Source organism: Nelumbo lutea, chromosome 1, assembly GCF_056320005.1.
Source record: "Nelumbo lutea isolate HS-2025 chromosome 1, American lotus-T2T, whole genome shotgun sequence".
NCBI lineage: Eukaryota > Viridiplantae > Streptophyta > Magnoliopsida > Proteales > Nelumbonaceae > Nelumbo > Nelumbo lutea.
This window is the reverse complement of record NC_142684.1, coordinates 97,047,368-97,065,576: the sequence shown is the minus strand read 5'-3', so window position 1 is coordinate 97,065,576 and position 18,209 is coordinate 97,047,368. Positions and strand designations below refer to the sequence as shown.

At 36.1% G+C, this 18,209-nt stretch overlaps 1 non-coding gene across 1 annotated transcript; it reads left to right on the top strand.

Moving 5' to 3' along the window:
- The first annotated feature begins 10,640 nt into the window (after positions 1 to 10,640).
- On the top strand, positions 10,641 to 10,747 carry LOC148876299 (small nucleolar RNA R71). Its single transcript, XR_016106109.1, has one exon. It is a non-coding gene; the product is annotated as a small nucleolar RNA R71 (small nucleolar RNA).
- The last annotated feature ends 7,462 nt before the right edge of the window (positions 10,748 to 18,209 follow it).

Below are 18,209 nucleotides of genomic sequence, written 5' to 3'. Positions count from 1 at the left end.
AACAATCCTAAAAAAGAGGAACTGTTAAATACTAAGAGAGCAGAAATCTACAAAGCAAAGAAAGTTGAATGCTACCTAGCAAGAAAAACTTCAAGAAAAATAACAATAAGCCGACTGAAGACAGATCTGAACTCTAATATACAAGACTGAAATCAAGAAGACTACACACTACCAAACTGATATACAAGATTGAAACAAGAATAGCAGCCTAAGATTTCTGATTTTAGCCCTGAAGGTAAATGTGTACAGATCTGAACTGTAATATTTTCAGGGAATATACAGAACTAACAATCAGTTATATTACCAAATCATGACATATCAAATAAAAAAGAACTACATACTAACAAATTTATAACAGCAACTTAAGATAGAGCTACCCGGCAAGAAGAAAGAAAACACCTAAATCAGCAATATAAGCTATCAAGAAATCAGCAACCTAAGAAAGAGAGACTGCTACTATCCACAAAACACAGAGAACAACAATCTACCTAAAAAAAAATCTCAAGAAGAAGAATACTACTGAAATCAAATATGCATAGATCTGAAATATGATATACAAGCTTGAAATCAAAGAAGTAGTCTATCAACTCAAGCAGATTGCACCCTACTGAAGTAAGAATAGCAGCCTAAGATAGGGACAATCGGCAAGAAGGAAAAATTCTGATTTCAGCAATGAAAGTCAATGGATATAGATCTGAACTATTGAAACTACACTACTGAAAGTCAACATACAGAACTGAAATCAGCTATACCACTGCAACTAGAACATCTATATTTTTTTTTTCTGTGTGCTCAGGTCTGATTTCTGAACTCAACACTAAAAGCTATTGTGTACAAATCTGAATTCCACTATTTAAACTAGAAATTTGCTAAACTAGAACAGTAATAAAAAAACTAAGCAAATCAGCAATAGAAAAGGACAAAAAAAACTACTGATATCAGTAATGCAGAATACCATATACAGATCTGAATCCTACTACAAATCAGAAATATATCAGATCTATTAAACCAGAATTGGAAAAGCAAGCTATAGAGTTTTTTTTTTGCATAACACAGATCTGAAATCTGTCAAATCATCAAAGTAACCTTTAAAATTAATAAGCTACATTCTACAGCAACCTAAACTAGATGCATTCGGCAAGATGAAGGAAATCAGTAATGTAGGTGAGTGTGTGCAGATCTAAACTATAAAAACTACTTCTATCGGCTACATTACTAAACTAGAACAGCTCTATTAAAATTTTTTTTTTAGTGTGCTCAGATCTGAATTCTGATTTCAGCAATAATAGTACGTATAAAGATCTGAACCACACTATTTTTATAAAATATGCAGAACTAAAATGTAGCTGTTCTACTAAGTCTAAAACAACAATCAAAGATGAAGCAAATCAGCAATATGGAAGAAGACTACTTATATCAGCAATGAAAGCTACTATATATAGATCTGAATCCTAATTTTCAGAGTTACAAGTTAGATTAACAGTGGGTAATAGTTCTTAATATTGCTGCAATAAGTCCCCAGCAACGACGCCAAAAACTTGATGCGTAATTTGCTACACTAGCAAGTGCACTACCCACTCAAGTAATAGAGTAGTGAGTAGAGTATCGTTCCCACGAGGATTTATATAGCAACTACTAGTAATAAATCAGTCTATTGTTATCTGATCAGTCGAAATGTAAAACTAATGAAGATCTGAAATTCTAACAACAAAGCTATTTCTAACACATTGGACCAAACACCTTGTATGCAAGTGAGGAGACAAGCTAAAGATGCAAAGAAAAATAAATTCAGCAACTAGTTTTCTAGGCAATTCAAGTAGAATGGGATTCAGCCTTGGTTTGGTGAAATCCCAAAGCAATGAACAGCCTCTCTCGAGCGCATGTTCAATTTATGCATGAGTGATGGTCCTTATATCTCTATCAAGGATCTAATCACTATGCATGCGTTTAGATCTACCAATTCTAGGGCTTCATTTCAGCTAGATGATCATCAACTCATCTGAATGAACACCAACCGAATTGTGCAAGTTATCTCTAACCTTGCACTCAATTCGGATCTTAATTGGCAGATCTGAAATCTTAGAGTCTTTTTCAAGTACTCTAAGAATTCCAAGAAAGAGGAACAATTCAGCCAGACTGAATTAAAGCTACCTGAATTCTTTCTCAAGTAATTCAGGTATTACAAGTTCATGATCTGAAATAACAGATCTGATTTTATAGAATAGCAGTTCGGATCTCACTAATTCATGATCTGAATTAACAGATATGAAATTGCAAAATAGCAATTCAAACCTTGTAAATTCATGATCTGAAAGTTCAGATCTGAGATTTTAGAATAGCAGTTCGGCCAACATTCCACAATTGAATTTCCAAACAAGAAACTTCAAGATTGAATCTACTTTACTCGAATGAACTTAGAAAACAAATTACATAATCGAATTTACATAATACAAGCTTTGATTACAACAAGAGAGGAAAATTTGATAGAGAAATTACATAAATCTTAGCTGAATTCGACTACCAATTTGTGCAAAAATCAAGTGAGAATGAAACCTTTATCTCCAATTGCTTTCTCCCCCTTCGAATTCAGCTTCTTCTTCTCTTGAAACTGCTTGTTTCTCCTCTCTTCTCTTTCTCTTGCGCCTATCTCTCTCTTCTACTCTCTTAGAATTCAAACTCAAGAACTCAAGGAGAGTTTGAGATCAAGTGTTGGACCCTTCTCCCTTCCTAGAGACCTCCTTAAATAGCTCTCCAAGAACTCTCTAGAAGTTGCCGCTCCTAGCCTCTCTTGAACCTTCTAGAGTTTGTTGCCCCTAACTTCTCTTGAACATTCTAGAAGTAGCTGCCCCTAGCATCTTCTTGAATTCTCTAGAAGCTGCCGCTCCTAGCTTCTCTTGGGCTGCAATTTGGGCCGCTTAGGAGCTGCAAATGGGTTGCACATGGGCCTCCTCATTGCTGGGCCAAATAGGCTCCTTGGAGGGCTGCGGTTGGGCCCTCTCTTTGGGCTCTCCCCAAGAGTATAGCATGGGCTTCATGGGCCGAATGACCCTCTCTTGACTTCTCAACTGGGTTCTTGTTCTAGCTGGGCTGGATTTCCTTCAAATTAGTTCCTTTTTCCTTTGTTTTATGCTCTTTTTCTCCTAAGTTGGTCTCCCTTGATCATTTCCTGAAATTAAGCTGAATTGGGGTAAAACTTTACACAAATCAGCACCAAAATCATGCATAAAACATCAAGATTTATATGTAAATTATGCACACATTAGTTAGCCAGGTAAGAGGTGGGGATGTGAGAGGCTCCCCTTGCTCTCGCAAGGACCTAATTAAGTAACCACAAAACCCGCTTAGGCTTAGTCGATTAACCTCTTTCCTTAGACACCAACTGCCGGTTATGGAAAGTAATCACAAGCTTCCCTAAAATTCAGCACACTTTTGAACCAAATGCGTGGGGCCCCCAAAAGGATCTTGCTATCCAAATTTTAAATTAAGGTTTTAGAATGAACCGCACGTGAAAGGGTGGTGGTTTTTGCGCCAAGGAAGGGTGATGAAATCCCCACATTATCTTATTTAAATTGGATTGCCCTTAAGTGGATTAATGAAAAAACACGATAAACAAAATAAATGCAACTAATTAAATATTCCTATATGATGCATGCTATAGAACATATCAAACCCTAAATGTTGGAATGCAAATGCAAAAATTTTTAAATATTATTTTTTTAAATTCAAATTCAAATTTAAATTCAAATTCAAATTCAAATTCAAATTCAAATTCAAATATTGAAATTTAAACTCAAATTCGAAATTTTGAATAATTTCCTAATTAACAATCAATTATTTAATTAAACCACTAATTAAGAGAGCAATTCATTACAACAAAAATTAATTACAAAAAATAGAAAAATACAGGAACTAATTTTGCAAAAAGTTAATGCTATAGAAATGAAGATTAAGAAGGGAGTTCGCTACTCTAAAGATTAAATAGAAAATAAAAAAAATAAGAGTGTGCAGCAACAAAAATCCAAGAAATGAAATGAGTTTCTAATCTGAAAATAAAGAAAAAAACAGAACCTAACAATCCTAAAAAAATAAATCGAATCTATCAAGAAATAAAAATAATTAACTAAGAATTTAAAAACACTACTTTACCAAAAAGAATTCAAAAATAAAAACAAAAAAAATACAAGATTAAATTGGGACGACTACACCTGAATCGCAATCCCAATTTCTATTCTCTTCTCTTCTCTTTTCTTCAGCAGTCCGACAACACTCCGATACCCCACCTTTTTCTATTACATCCTACAAAATCAAAGAGAAACAAGAATTAAAATGGGAATACAGATCAAGTAATCAAATGAAAATAAAAAAAATAATGAAATAGATCCAAACAAAGCAAATAATTTTTTTTTTCATTGCTTCCCTGGCAACGGCACCAAAAACTTGTTGTGTCTGAAAACGTGTCGTTAACCACTTCGGAACACCAGTTTCAAATTTTATAAATCTTTCAATTTCAAAATAACTACAAAACATAGTTAGTGGTGAGAAAGGGGTCGTATCCACAGGGAAGCGAGGGAAAATTTGTTACGTACTTCAATCCGAACAAAATAACAAGATTGGATATTGCAAAAACACATAATTTAATTCACTAAACTATAATCAATTAAAATAAATTTCTAACAATGCTGAAAGTAAAAATTTCAGAAAATAAATAAATAAATAAAATCTACAACTCAATCTGAGGTAGTAGTCTTTGGATCTATCCTTTGACTCTCGAACTCCTCGAGCTGGGCCTTCCGTCTTACCTGGTCGAATTTCAGATCTGTAGAAAGGAAGATAAAGATTAAATTTGGTAAAAATAAATTATAGAAATAAAATAAAAACTGAAAATTAAATAACAAAAAATAAAAACATGTGTAAAAAGTAAATCTAAAACTATAGGAAACTAGTTGGGATCCGGACCCAGAGGTGGCAGTAGTGGCTAGGCGAACTGCATGCAGGAACCCCTCCTCTTGCTTGGGTGTTCTCCTCTTCCTCTACCCTTGAAATTCTCATGAACAGCCTTCCGTCTTACTTGGGGGCAGAATCCAATCCCTTCTCAGGACCCCTTGGGTCCTTTTTATGGAAAATGAAGGATAGGTTTGGGACTAGAGAGAAAGAGAGGGGCGGCAATTGGGTTTTTGCATAAATATGGGCGCCCTAGGGTTGAGAATGGAGAGTTATGATTGTTCTAAGTTGATCCTAAGGCTGAGAAGAGAAGGAGAGGGCGCCTAGAATGAAGGGAGTAGATTTGGATGCCTAGAGTTGGAGAAATGTGATTGGTTGGTGTGATGTGGTGCCCTAAAGTGATTGGTTGTGGTTTAAGGAGTGAGGTGTAAGGCTAGGATGTTGTCTAGGTAGAGATCTAAGGGTATGAGGGGTTGCTAAGGCTTGGATAGTTGAGATTAGAGAGAAGTTGTAGTGAAAGGTGGGGATTTGCAGAGCTGGGGGGCGGCCAAGAGAGAAAAAAATGAGGGGGAGGCACCTAGGGTTTCAATGAGAGAGTTATTTCATAGGAAAGGTGCCTATCTGGGTTTAGTAGATAGGAGGCGCCCTCCTATGCTCAAGTTTTCACAAAAACACCCCCTCTCTCAGATGGAATTCACACCAGCTTCCCAAAATCTATAGGAAATTCTGTAATTTTCCCAGTTTTTACCCAGAATTTGCACAAGGACCTTCAAATGTCACAATATTGAATTTAACCAGAAAAATGGTACATATTAGCTAGACTAAGGTCTAAAATGCCCCTAAATTGTGTTAGACAGTGTATGCCCTTAGCTCCAATCAGCATATTGTACATTATGACATTTATTGTAAATGAATAAAGTACATATTTGATTCATTTTATTATGGTGTGTTTCTATGTAATACCCTTAAACTGGACACATATAAGACTTATGTTAGTTTAGAATCTTCATAGTTGTTGGATAGATCTGGGGAGATTTATCCTACCAAAGCTAACACTAATGTACTGCCAAGTTGGTTAGGTGACTTATCTCAGTTGCAATGGTGAGACCTGAGGTACATGCAGTGTGGGTTTTCTTGAAACCCTGAACTTGACCAAAATTCCAATATTGCCTTGGACCTTAGAGATAGATGGGCAAAATTTGAATGTTACACCTAACCCCTAGACTCGATTATGATACTACACTAGGTGTCGGATTGGGCTGTCTTTGATATGCCAATTAGTGAGATCCTTAAAGGGGGTCAAAACCTAGGTATGTTGGGACAGTATGAGAATTCATCTGAGTGGGTGATCATAGTGATAGGATCAGCCCCTTTGTCATACAAAGTGAATGATCAGGGATGCACTTTCTCTGATGGAAACCTAAATTGCTGGCAATTGATTTCAACCATTGAAATTTGTTTTTGCAAAATATATTTATATAGAGATATACATATATATATATATATATATATATATATATATATATATATATATATATTGCGGTTTCAAAATGTTTGCAAAAGATTTTAATTCCCAGGATCTATGTGAGTAGAGAGTGCAGTGTTGTGTAATTTATGCACAGTTAATTTAGGTAAGTGTACCTTAGTAAAATGTACGTATAATGATGAAAAAATGTCAATCCACAGAGACTAAATCACAGTACCAAATCAATTTTAAACTAACCTAAGTTGAACTTGTAAATCTATTGAATGAATAAAAACTAAAAGAATTAATGCAAATCCAAGAACTTAATAAAACTAAATTGATGGATGAATGCAGCTAGGGCTTAGATTTCATTAAATCAATGTTACATAATTACCTATTTAATCCAAATCAAGACCGAAATTACCCTAAGGTATATTAAAGTTATTTGCATGTGATGGTGGATTTCCCTAAATTAATTAATAAGCTTTCTCAAGTCATATTAATCCAATTCTACCATCAAATTTCTAAGTGGTTTTCAAAAGGAAAAATAAGCATTGATTTCTTTGGAAACCTCTAATCGTAGAAGGGGATTTGACTCACTCCTTGGTTCCCATACATGAGCTAATCATCTTTCGATATCATAGTCTATCATGCGATTTTTATTGCCTAGGGATCTAATTCATAACAACCCTTTGGTCAGTTATGCATGAATCATCAAATCATTAAAAGATTGGCCAATTCTATTAAAGCATTAAGCATAGCAATAAAAATTCCTCATGTAAATAATAAAGGTCTTGAATTGAATTAAACAAATAACTATATAATCTTAAGATCAAAATCCATGTAAACCCTAGCTAAGAGAATTTAGCTAGACATCATTAAATTCAACATACTCAAGAAAATTAAAGGGGGAACACAGCAAGAGCACATAAAAGAATGAAAAGAATAACAAGAAAACTTTAGCCTTTGAAGGTAGAAGACAAGTACAGCAACTAAGCCTTTTCTCCCTCTTGAATTCGGTCATTCTCTAGCGTGCTGAAATTGCTTCCTCTTCTCTTCTGATGTGCTAAGACTACTTCCTCTTCTCTTCTCTACTGAATTCTCTCTAAGGACGTGCCTCTTTGCCTTGAGTCTATGGTCCTTTTTATATTGCAGCCTCCCCACAATTTCATCTCAATGCAGACTCCTAATTCAACACAAACTAAAAGGCGATTAAATGGGAGCCGAAACTATAGTCACTACTTTTAAACAATTAAATGATCACCACTTGCATTACACATGATCTCAAAAGGAAAATTCCATATGGGGGCCGAAACTATGGGAGCTTTGATCAATTTCTCTTTTAAACAATTAAATGCATGCAAACAAGCACTATCAATCACAAATGGTGCGTCCTTCACTAAAAGATTAGTTAGAGGCCTAGCAATTTTAGAAAAGTCCTTAATGAACCTTCTATAAAAACCTACATGTCCCAAAAAACCTCTAACTTCTTTCAACGATTTTGAAGGGGGAAGTTATTCAATTTTAGCTCTATTCACTTCAATACCTTTAGAAGATACATTGTGGCCTAAAACAATTCCTTCTCTAACCATAAAATGACATTTTTTCCAATTAAGAATAAGGTTAGATTCCTCACATCTTTTAAGCACCAAAGACAAACTATACAAACATGCGTCAATTGAAGATCCAAAAATAAAGAAGTCATCCATAAATGTCTCTATAAAATCATCAATGAACTCCGAAAATAAAGACATCATGCATATTTGAAAAGTATTAGGGGCATTGCACAAAGCAAAAGACATTCTCCTAAATGCAAATGTTCCATGAGGGTATGTAAAGGTAGTTTTCTCTTGGTCTTCAGGAGCAATGGGAATTTGGTGATAACCAGAATAACCATCAAGAAAACAATAAAATTCCTAACCAGCAAGTTTTTCAATCATTTGATCAAGAAAGGGAAGGGGGAAATGATCTTTTTTAGTAGCATCATTCAATTTCCTATAGTCGATACATACCCTCCAATCAGTTATTGTCCTTGTAGGGATTAATTCATTATTTTCATTTTCGACTACAGTGGTCTCACCCTTTTTTGGCACAACTTGCATAGGACTTACCCAAGAAGAATCAGAGATAGGAAAGATAATACCTGAATCAAGCCATTTTATCACATCTTTCTTTAATATCTCTTTTATATTAGGATTTAACCTCCTTTGGGGCTGCACCATAGGCTTGAATCCTTCTTCCATCATGATTTTGTGCATGCAAACTGATGGACTTATTCCTTGAATGTCGCCAATGCTCCATCCAATCACCCTTTTGTGTTTCCTAAACACCCTTATCAACTTTTCTTCTTCAAGACCTGTCAAGTAAGAAGAAATAATCATAGGTAAGGTAGATGAATTTCCCAAATAAATATATTTTAAATGCGAAGGAAGAGGTTTAGGTTCAAGAGTAGGAGGCTTCTCGATTGATGGCTTAGCTTTTGAAGAAGAGGAAGAAATATCCAAAGGCAAAAATTTTTATCTTTTTGTCACGAATCCTCTTTGCTTTTCTCCCAAAATAGCCTATGACCTCCTTATGCTTCTCATCTAAAATTTGTTCATTCACATCAAAAGAGTTAGCAATGAAATTTTCTATAGGATCATCTAACCTAAATGCATGAAATTTTCTTTCTGCCAAATCATCAATGCAATCTACCATTAAGACTTCTTTTTCATCATTGTAATGTTTTATAGCCTTAAACATATTAAAAATAACTTCCTCATCATTAATTCTAAGGCTAAGTTTTCCTTGTTGGACATCAATTAAAGCTCCTCCTGTGACAAGAAAATGTCTCCCTAAAATTAGGGGCATATCATAATCTTCTTCCATGTCCAAAACAATAAAGTCAATAGGAAAAATAAATTTATTTACTTTTACCAAAACATCTTCCACTACTCCCCTTAGATATTTGATACTTCTGTCAGTCAATTGTAGAGAAACAGTGGTAAGTGTTGGCTCCCTTAATCCAAACTTCCTAAAAGTAGAAAAAATCATCAAATTAATACTTGCACCAAGATCACATAAAGCCTTTTCGAAATTAATTTCGCCAATGGTGCATGGAATAGAAAAGCTCCTTGGATCCTTGAGTTTTGGAGGTAATTTATTTTGTAGGATTGCTGAGCATTCCTCTTTAAGTTCTACCATCTCAAACTCCTCCAATTTTCTTTTGTTTGAAATTATTTCTTTCAAGAATTTGGCATAACTTGGCATCTGAGAAATAGCATCAAGAAGGTGACTGTTAATATGCAACTTTTGAAACACCTCTAGAAATTTAGCAAATTGCTTATCCAAGTTAGCCTTAAGAAAACTTTGACGAAAATGAAGAGGGAGTTTGTAGGATTTTAAATTAAGAGTAGAAGAACTTCCATTTTTCTCCATTAATGACTCGTAGTCTCCTTCTTTGGCTTCAAGGTTTCAGCTTTCTTCCTATTTTACATGCTCATCATCTTTTTCTTATTTTCTAAGTTCTTTTCCACTTCACAGAGTGATGGCCTTTACTTGTTCCCTAGGATTCTTCTTGGTATTGCTAGGTAATCCTCCTTGTGGTCTTATCGAAATTGCCTGAGCAAGTTGTCCAATTTGAGTTTCCAACACTTGAATTCTTGCCTTCATACTGTTGATAAATTTTGCCATCATATCCTCTAAATTTGACTTCCTCTCTTGTGGATTTTTTTGTTGTTGTTGCTGAAAGTTGGGAGGTGATCTTTGTTGGTTATTACTCCAAGAAAAATTTGGATGGCTTCTTCATCCTGGATTGTAAGTGTTGGAGTAGGGATTGAAATTGGACTTGTTGCCACTATAAGAAACAAAATTAGCTTGTTTGGAAGAAGAAGAAAATGGATTTCCTACTTGACAGTCTACACTAGCGTGTCCCCTTTGCCCACAAAGCTCACAAGAAGTAAAGGGAACAGAAGAAACACTCATAACTGAAACCCCCAAATTTTCTAATTTCTTATTTAATGCAACAAGTTGAGCCGATAAAGCAGTGATAGAATCAACATTATAAATTCCAACTCCCTTTTTATTTGCTCTCTCATTGCCCCATTGATAGCTATTGGCCGCCATCTCTTCCAAAAGTTCATATGCTTCTTCGGGAGTTTTTCTCATAAGGGTACCACCTGTAACTGCATCTAACATTGAACGATTAGATTGATTAATTCCACTATAAAAAGTTTTCACTTGCATCCAAACAGGTAGACCATGGTGAGGACACTTCCTAAGCAGTTCCTTAAATCTCTGCCACGACTCATATAAGGTTCCATTATCAAATTGAGAAAAAGTTGTTATGTCATTCCTTAATTTAGTCGTTTTAGCAGGTGGAAAATACTTAGATAAAAACTTTTGTGCCAAGTCATCCCATGTAGTAATCGAACCTGAAGGAAGAGAGTTAAGCCAATCTTTTGCTTTATCCCTTAAGAAGAAAGGAAATAACCTTAGTCTAATGGCATCATCACTAACTCCATTATGCTTAAAAGTATCACATGTTTCAAGAAAATTAGCAATATGAGAGTTAAGGTCATCATTGGGACCAAAAAATTGCACACTCATCTGGATCATCTGAATAATTGCAGGCTTAATGTCAAAACTATTTACTTGCACATTCATCCTCCTAATGCTTGATGTAATACCATCCAGAGTAGGTATAGCGTAGGAGATCAATGTGTTGGATTATTTTGGTATTGAGCCATCTTGTTCTTTCTCTCCCTCGTTCGTTTTTTCAAAGTCCTTTTGATTTCTTGATCAAGGGGTACTAATTCTCCATCCCTAGTGTGTGTCATGCACTAGGAACCTTCAAAGAAAAGAAAAAGAAAGAAAAAAATTAAAAATTTCCTAAAAAATTTTATAAAGTCGAACCCAACAGAAATTAAAATGAAAAATTTTAAATCCAAAAATAAAAACAAATAGATATTCAAATTAAGGCTAATTCAGGTAGTTTTGATATGCAATAAACTAGTCCTCGACAACGACGCCAAAAACTTGTTGTGTAATTTACTCCAGTTAATTCAGGCAAGTGTACCTTAGTCAAATGTACGTATAATGATGAGAAAAGTGTCAATCCCACAGAGACTAGATCACAGTACCAAATCAATTTTAAATTAACCTAAGTTGAACTCATGAATCAATTGAATGAATAAAAACTAAAAGAATTAATGAGAATCTAAGAACTTAATAAAAACTAAATTGATGGATGAATGCAGCTAGGGCTTAGATTTCATTAAATCAATGTTATATAATTACCTATTTAATCCAACTCAAGACTGAAATTACCCTAAGGTAGATTAAAGTTATTTGCATGTGATGGTGAATTTCCCTAAATTAATTAATAAGCTTTCTCAAGTCATATTAATCCAATTCTACCATCAAATTTCTAAGTGGTTTTCAAAAGGAAAAATAAGCATTGATTTCTTTGGAAACCTCTAATCGTAGAAGGGGATTTGACTCACTCCTTGGTTCCCATACATGAGCTAATCATCTTTCGATATCATAGTCTATCATGCGATTTTTATTGCCTAGGGATCTAATTCATAACAACCCTTTGGTCAGTTATGCATGAATCATCAAATCATTAAAAGATTGGCCAATTCTATTAAAGCATTAAGCATAGCAATAAAAATTCCTCATGTAAATAATAAAGGTCTTGAATTGAATTAAACAAATAACTATATAATCTTAAGATCAAAATCCATGTAAACCCTAGCTAAGAGAATTTAGCTAGACATCATTAATTTCAACATACTCAAGAAAATTAAAGGGGGAACACACCAAGAGCACATCAAAGAATGAAAAGAATAACAAGAAAACATTAGCCTTTGAAGGTAGAAGACAAGTGCAGCAACTAAGCCTTTTCTCCCTCTTGAATTCGGATTCTTCCTCTCATTCTCTAACGTGCTGAAATTATCTCATCTTCTCTTCTGATGTACTGAGACTGCTTCCTCTTCTCTTCTTTGCTGAATTCTCTCTAAGGATGTGCTTCTTTGCCTTGAGTCTATGGTAATTTTTATAGTGTAGCCTCCCCTCAATTGTTTCTCAATGCAGACTCCTAATTCAATACAAATTAGGTCTCTTAGTCTTTATCTCAGTTGAATTCCTATATCTTTTGCATTGCCAACTGCTACACCCGAAACTTGTAGCTCCAATTTCACTTGGTTGGCGGCGGAATTATGTTGAGTGATAAATACAAGAGTTATAGCCCTATCTCTTAGGTGTAATTATTTGTTTGAATCACATCAATATGAATTGTAGGTAGAAAGTTAAGCGCAAAATACGGAAACTATATCAAAACAGGAAATTTCCCAATTTCTGTGCATACATATCAAATTCGATTTCAATGGATTCTCTCCTTCATGGCTACATCATGGAGCATCACTGTTGCATGGTCCTTCATCTATGATTATCTTGATCAATTAAATCAAACTCCTCCTTAAAATTGCACAATTAAGCTCCAAATCATCTTGCAAGACAATTTCATCATAATTAGTGCAATACTATGCTAATTCCAAAAACATTATTACCAAAATCATCAAGTTAGAGGTATGAAAATATGTACAAATATAGGTTTATCAAGGTCGATTATGGTAGGGGTCCACAACTAGCATGTCCTCTGGTGTGAACTCCACACTGGTTCAATTGGGCCGGTAAGGTTTTAATGGTCTCCTAAAGACCTCTGCCAGTGCTCTGATGGCCAGTTTTCTTGTCGATATGCTCACCCCTTGTTTAGTAAAAAAGTGTTGGAGTTCCGGGCATTCTTCAAGTTTCTCTATCAGCATGTCGGGTTGGTGTTGACCTGGCACCCCCACTACATTAATGCTCCCCCCTAGGTATGGGTTGGGAGGGGGTTAGTTTCTATCTGCACTGGATCTTTCTTTACGAACTCATCTAGTTTTTACCTTTTGCACAAATAGCCTTCTTAGAGAGAAGCAATCCATCAAATCATGATATGGCAGTTAGTGATAGTTGCACCATCTTCCGCTGCATTTGTCCTTTTCCAGGTCTACTCCTGCTGGTGGCGGTTGAAAGTTGATCACCTTGTCTTTGACTAGTTTATTCATTATCATAATTACCTCTTCCTTTGTGTAGGGGAAGGGAGGAGGGATCGATAGGTCCTTCCTTCTTCCTTGGGCGGTGTTGTGGTAATAAGGCCCTTGCCTGGGCCCTCCATTATTCCAAGGCTTCTGGTCGACTACATAAGCTTCATTTCTCCCATACAGTGTAGGCTGGTTTAAGGTGTTCTTGACTGTGCGCATTTTCTTCTCCACGCACCTCTACAATTGGCTGAACATTTCTATTTCTACGTTCTCAATGCCTATCTTATAGGTAGGTTGCATTCCCTATATGCACTGCTCGACGAAGCTCTTCTTTGCGGCGTGTTCATCAAAGACAGAATGGGTCAATTTTTGAAACCTCATGACATACTCCAAGAGGTCTTCTCCCAAGCTCTGCTCTATTTTCTCAAGTTGGCCATTGTTAGCTTCCTTTCCAAAGTGAACCATTTTGACAAGAATCTTTTTGCCAATTCAGCCCACGAGTCAGTACTTCCTATAGTGAGGTCGACGAACCAAGTATACGTCGGGCCGGTCAGGGATTTTGAGAATTCACGGACTTAGAGATTCCCATCAAGAGCAAAAGATCCCAAGGCATCCTTGAGCTTACTTATGTTCTCTTGTGGGCTTCCCTTCTACCCATCATACTATGGTCATTACTACAAAGGGGCGTAATCGGAGGGATAAGGCTTATACAGGTTTCGATCAGAGTATGACTTCTGTAAGACAACAGAATCTTGTGCTCAGTTACGGCTCTCTACCACTAGCTACTGGACGTACTTTCTCAACTCATCTCGACTGAATGGGGTTTCTGCTACTGGATCTAGTTGGGAAAGAATCCTTAACTGCCCCATAGTGTTCTGTCCTATTTGCACGGGTGCGGGATTAGATATAACAGGTCGCTCTGGTGTGGCGGGGTTGAGATTGGAAGCATGATGACCAAAGTGGACACTCATGGGAGCGGCGGCCAGAGTGAGGCGAGACTGTTCGTCTTGAGCCGATCGCTGGAGGAGAATCTGTAGTGCGTTTCTTGCCTCTTCTTGCATTCGTTCAATTTTTTTCAAATCAAGCTTCAAAATGAGACTCGAACTCGTACACCTTGTTCGAGAGTATTTCGATAACAGCCTAATTGGCCATCTCTATTTCATATTGATTGTCAAGCCTTGGGTTGGTGTTCTCCGGGATGTTGTCCTGCTCTTCGAGGATTGGTGTAAGGTTGATTCTTTGGGTAGCCATCCTCTATGATCAATTGCAAAACCAGAGATTCAAATGTAAGTAAGGTGGTGGTTAGGCTGGGGGTGATGGTCTCCTTGAAAGACAAAGGAAGACCAGGGATGAGGAGTCAAACAGAGGGTTGAGGCAAAGAGGATGAAGAGATGGTTGAGCAGGGAATCCAATGATAGGGTTAATCAATGACTGGATGAATGAATTTTGTTATGGGAAGGATCTCTATTTATAGGGAAGATCCCGAGAGGTGTTTGTTTTTTATTGGGAAATGGAATATTGGATCTGTTGTCGGTCATTAAGGAGCATTGTTAGGGTTTTGTCATGTGTTCCTATAGGGATCTCCTCAATGATTGACTTTCCTTTCACTAAAAATCCTTATAACCCACGCATGCTAATACCCTTTTTGTGCCTTACTTAACTGACATGGCGTTAGTGACATCACTGTCTGGAGGACGACGTCTTATTGGACCCACGTGGCATTTTGTCATGTTCATTACTTCAAAGTTACACATGTAGGTAAGATCTGAGCCTAGCTCTTAATGAATCGGGACCCCGTGGCCATTGAGAGTTTATCGTTGGGCTAGGTACGTGTGCACCTCATCGCAGGTTCAACCTGGGTATGCTTTGCGCTTATGCTAGGAATAAGTTTATCACAAGTGCGTGATGAACCCACGATTCATCGCAGACCTACAATGTGTTGTAGGTTCATTGCAAACCTATGATACATTGTAGGTTCATCGTAGAGGAAAGATTGGCTGCAAGCTGATCACAAACGTCCATGTGGTATCAAACCAGTTTTCATTGTGCTCTAAGGTACTAAGAGGGCACTATGTACCTATAGTTACTAGTGGCATCTAGACGTCCAACCCTTGGGGTATAGGAACTGGATCTACAACCCTTATTGAAAATGTGCATACTATTTCTATAATCAAAATGGGAAGCTAAAGAGAAATTAAATTAGGTGCATGTATTTTGATACTCTTGTCTCTTGTGGATAAGCACATCTTTGTTTTAGATTTAACTTCTATGATGTTGGGCAATATAACAAATTGAAAAGACAAATATTTGTAGGCCTCTTGAGAGTAAACTTTTCCTCCATAATCAATCAGTTTAGATTATCTATCAAATGTGCAAAATTTTCTTGATACCTTTACAAATATTTGATTTATCATTGTTCATATATACAATTTGTTTTAATACATCATAACGACAATTAGATAAGCCAAAACTGCTAGTTAATAATAAAAAAAATGGCTTGATAATATTGAATGATAAGCCTATCATGAACAAAATTCTTGAGATCTTTCAATACAAGCCCAAGTGTTGAAAATTTTAAAGATCATCACATTGAACCTATTGAGCTGAAAATTTTCAAATAGGGGAGGGTCAATAAAGTAGAAATGGAAGCAATGGACAAATCCATGGAAGAAGAAACATAGTTTCTTCATATTCTTGAACCAGTGTCAATTTTGTAATTTCTATGCGTTTTGGATTTTAGTAATTTCAAGATCATTCAAATTTATTTTCTTATTCATTAGTCTTAGGAATAAGATTAGTTATCTTAAAGGAATAAGATTAGGGAAAGCGGTGACTTGAGAATTAAAATAAGTGGAACCTCGTGAATGCTTTAGGTGGACATGCTGAAAAGTAGGACTCAAAACCAAAAAAATAATAATTGAAAGGACTTATTACTAAAACTTAAAATCTTAGGTCAGATGAAAAGTGAACACAGAAAACATGAGGGAAAAAAATACAATAAGTAATAGGAGAAAAAAGCAGAGGTAAGCTAAACACAGGTTCAAAGTGGATACTAAGAAAACTTCACTTACCTATTTAGAAGAAACCAGGCATCAATCTAAGACTGAAATGAGAATCAAGCCATGAGCTAATTTCTCCTTCCACAAACGTCAATCAGAATAGGATGTAGAGTGTGCAGTGACCCATGAAACAAGTAGTCAACAATGGTTGTGTGTGCAAATCATAGTTATATCAAGCACCTTGATATAACTAAGAAAGTAGACAGAGATCAAGAATTGGACATCTAAAGCAAAAAAAAAAAGATTCAGAATGTCCCAGAGATGTCAAATCAACACTAATTATTGTATTCCGAGATCCCAACACCATGGTAATGTTGTGCAAAGCTACGAAATTGAAATTTTGAGTTCAATGGATCGAATGTACCAATGGATTTCAAGTACCATTGTTTTAGCAAGTTTTTGAGCTTAGGTCATTTACTACCATTAATATCATTTTCCCTATTTTCTTATTTGTTTAACGATCAATTGCTACAATCACTACAACCACTAGCTGAATTAGTTCTAGAACTTAGAATAAACAGAGAAAGAGAGAAAGTCTCACTTGTTAATTCCAATTTTGTTCTCTAGTCACCGTTTGGTAGTAAAAAATTCGAAAACGAGATATGACAGAGAGAGACTGAAGAGAGAAAGAGAGAGAGAGAGAGAGAGAGAGAGAGAGAGAGAGAGAGAGAGAGAGAAGAGGAAGAAAAATGAGAAAATAGTTTGTGGAGAGATGAAAAGGGTACATAGCTCAATTTTGGCACCTCATAGAAGCAATTAGGGCTGTTCATAAGAATGCCCAACCCGACCAAACTGACCAACCCAACCCAAGTTGGCCGGGTTTTCATCAGTACCAGTCGGTTTCGGGTTGGGAAAATATATAAACCGATATATCGGGTCGGTTTTGGTTTTCTTGTGTGAAAATCGAAACCAACCCGACCCGAACCGAACTAGTCTTCTACTAGTTCGGTAGTTCCTAGTTTGAGTAGTTTCCTACTTAACTATAACTAGTCTTCTACTAGAACTAGAAGGCCCATTAGGCAATTACAATTAGAATAGACAATCTATCATAGTTTCTAACTTTCTATAATCTTTTACACCAAATAGGCAACCCATTAGGCAATTACAATTAGAATTCAATTAAGTGTCCTTTTGTACAGGAGCAAAACCGAAACTGACCCAACCCAACTCAAACCGACCAGGTCGGTTCGGCCTATCAGTGGGTCGGTTTCGGTTTCCACCTCAGGTAACCCGACTAGGTCGAGTCGGTTGGGAAAACCCCAATAAACCAACACAACCCGACTCGTGAACACCCCTAGAAGCAATCGGTGTTGTTTTTAGTAGAAGTTTCAAATGACTATCACTATATTATTATTATTATTATTATTATTATTATTATTATTATTATTATTATTATTATTATTAGAGGTAGTCGACCTATAATCACCTCTACAGCTGCTTCTAAAAACACTTTTTTTTTGTAGTGTTGCATGAATGCATACACGTATACTTTTAGAACATATTCATTGACCAAATTGAGCCCGACTTGATTGCAAGCCTAACTCAAGTGCATCAAATTACAATGTGGGCTAGGCTCGAGTTGGAAAGATCATGTTGACCTTAGGTCTTAATCTTAGGATTGAGCTTGGATTGACCATAAACTTGTTCTAATCCGCTTGACTTGCACCCCTAGTCATTTTC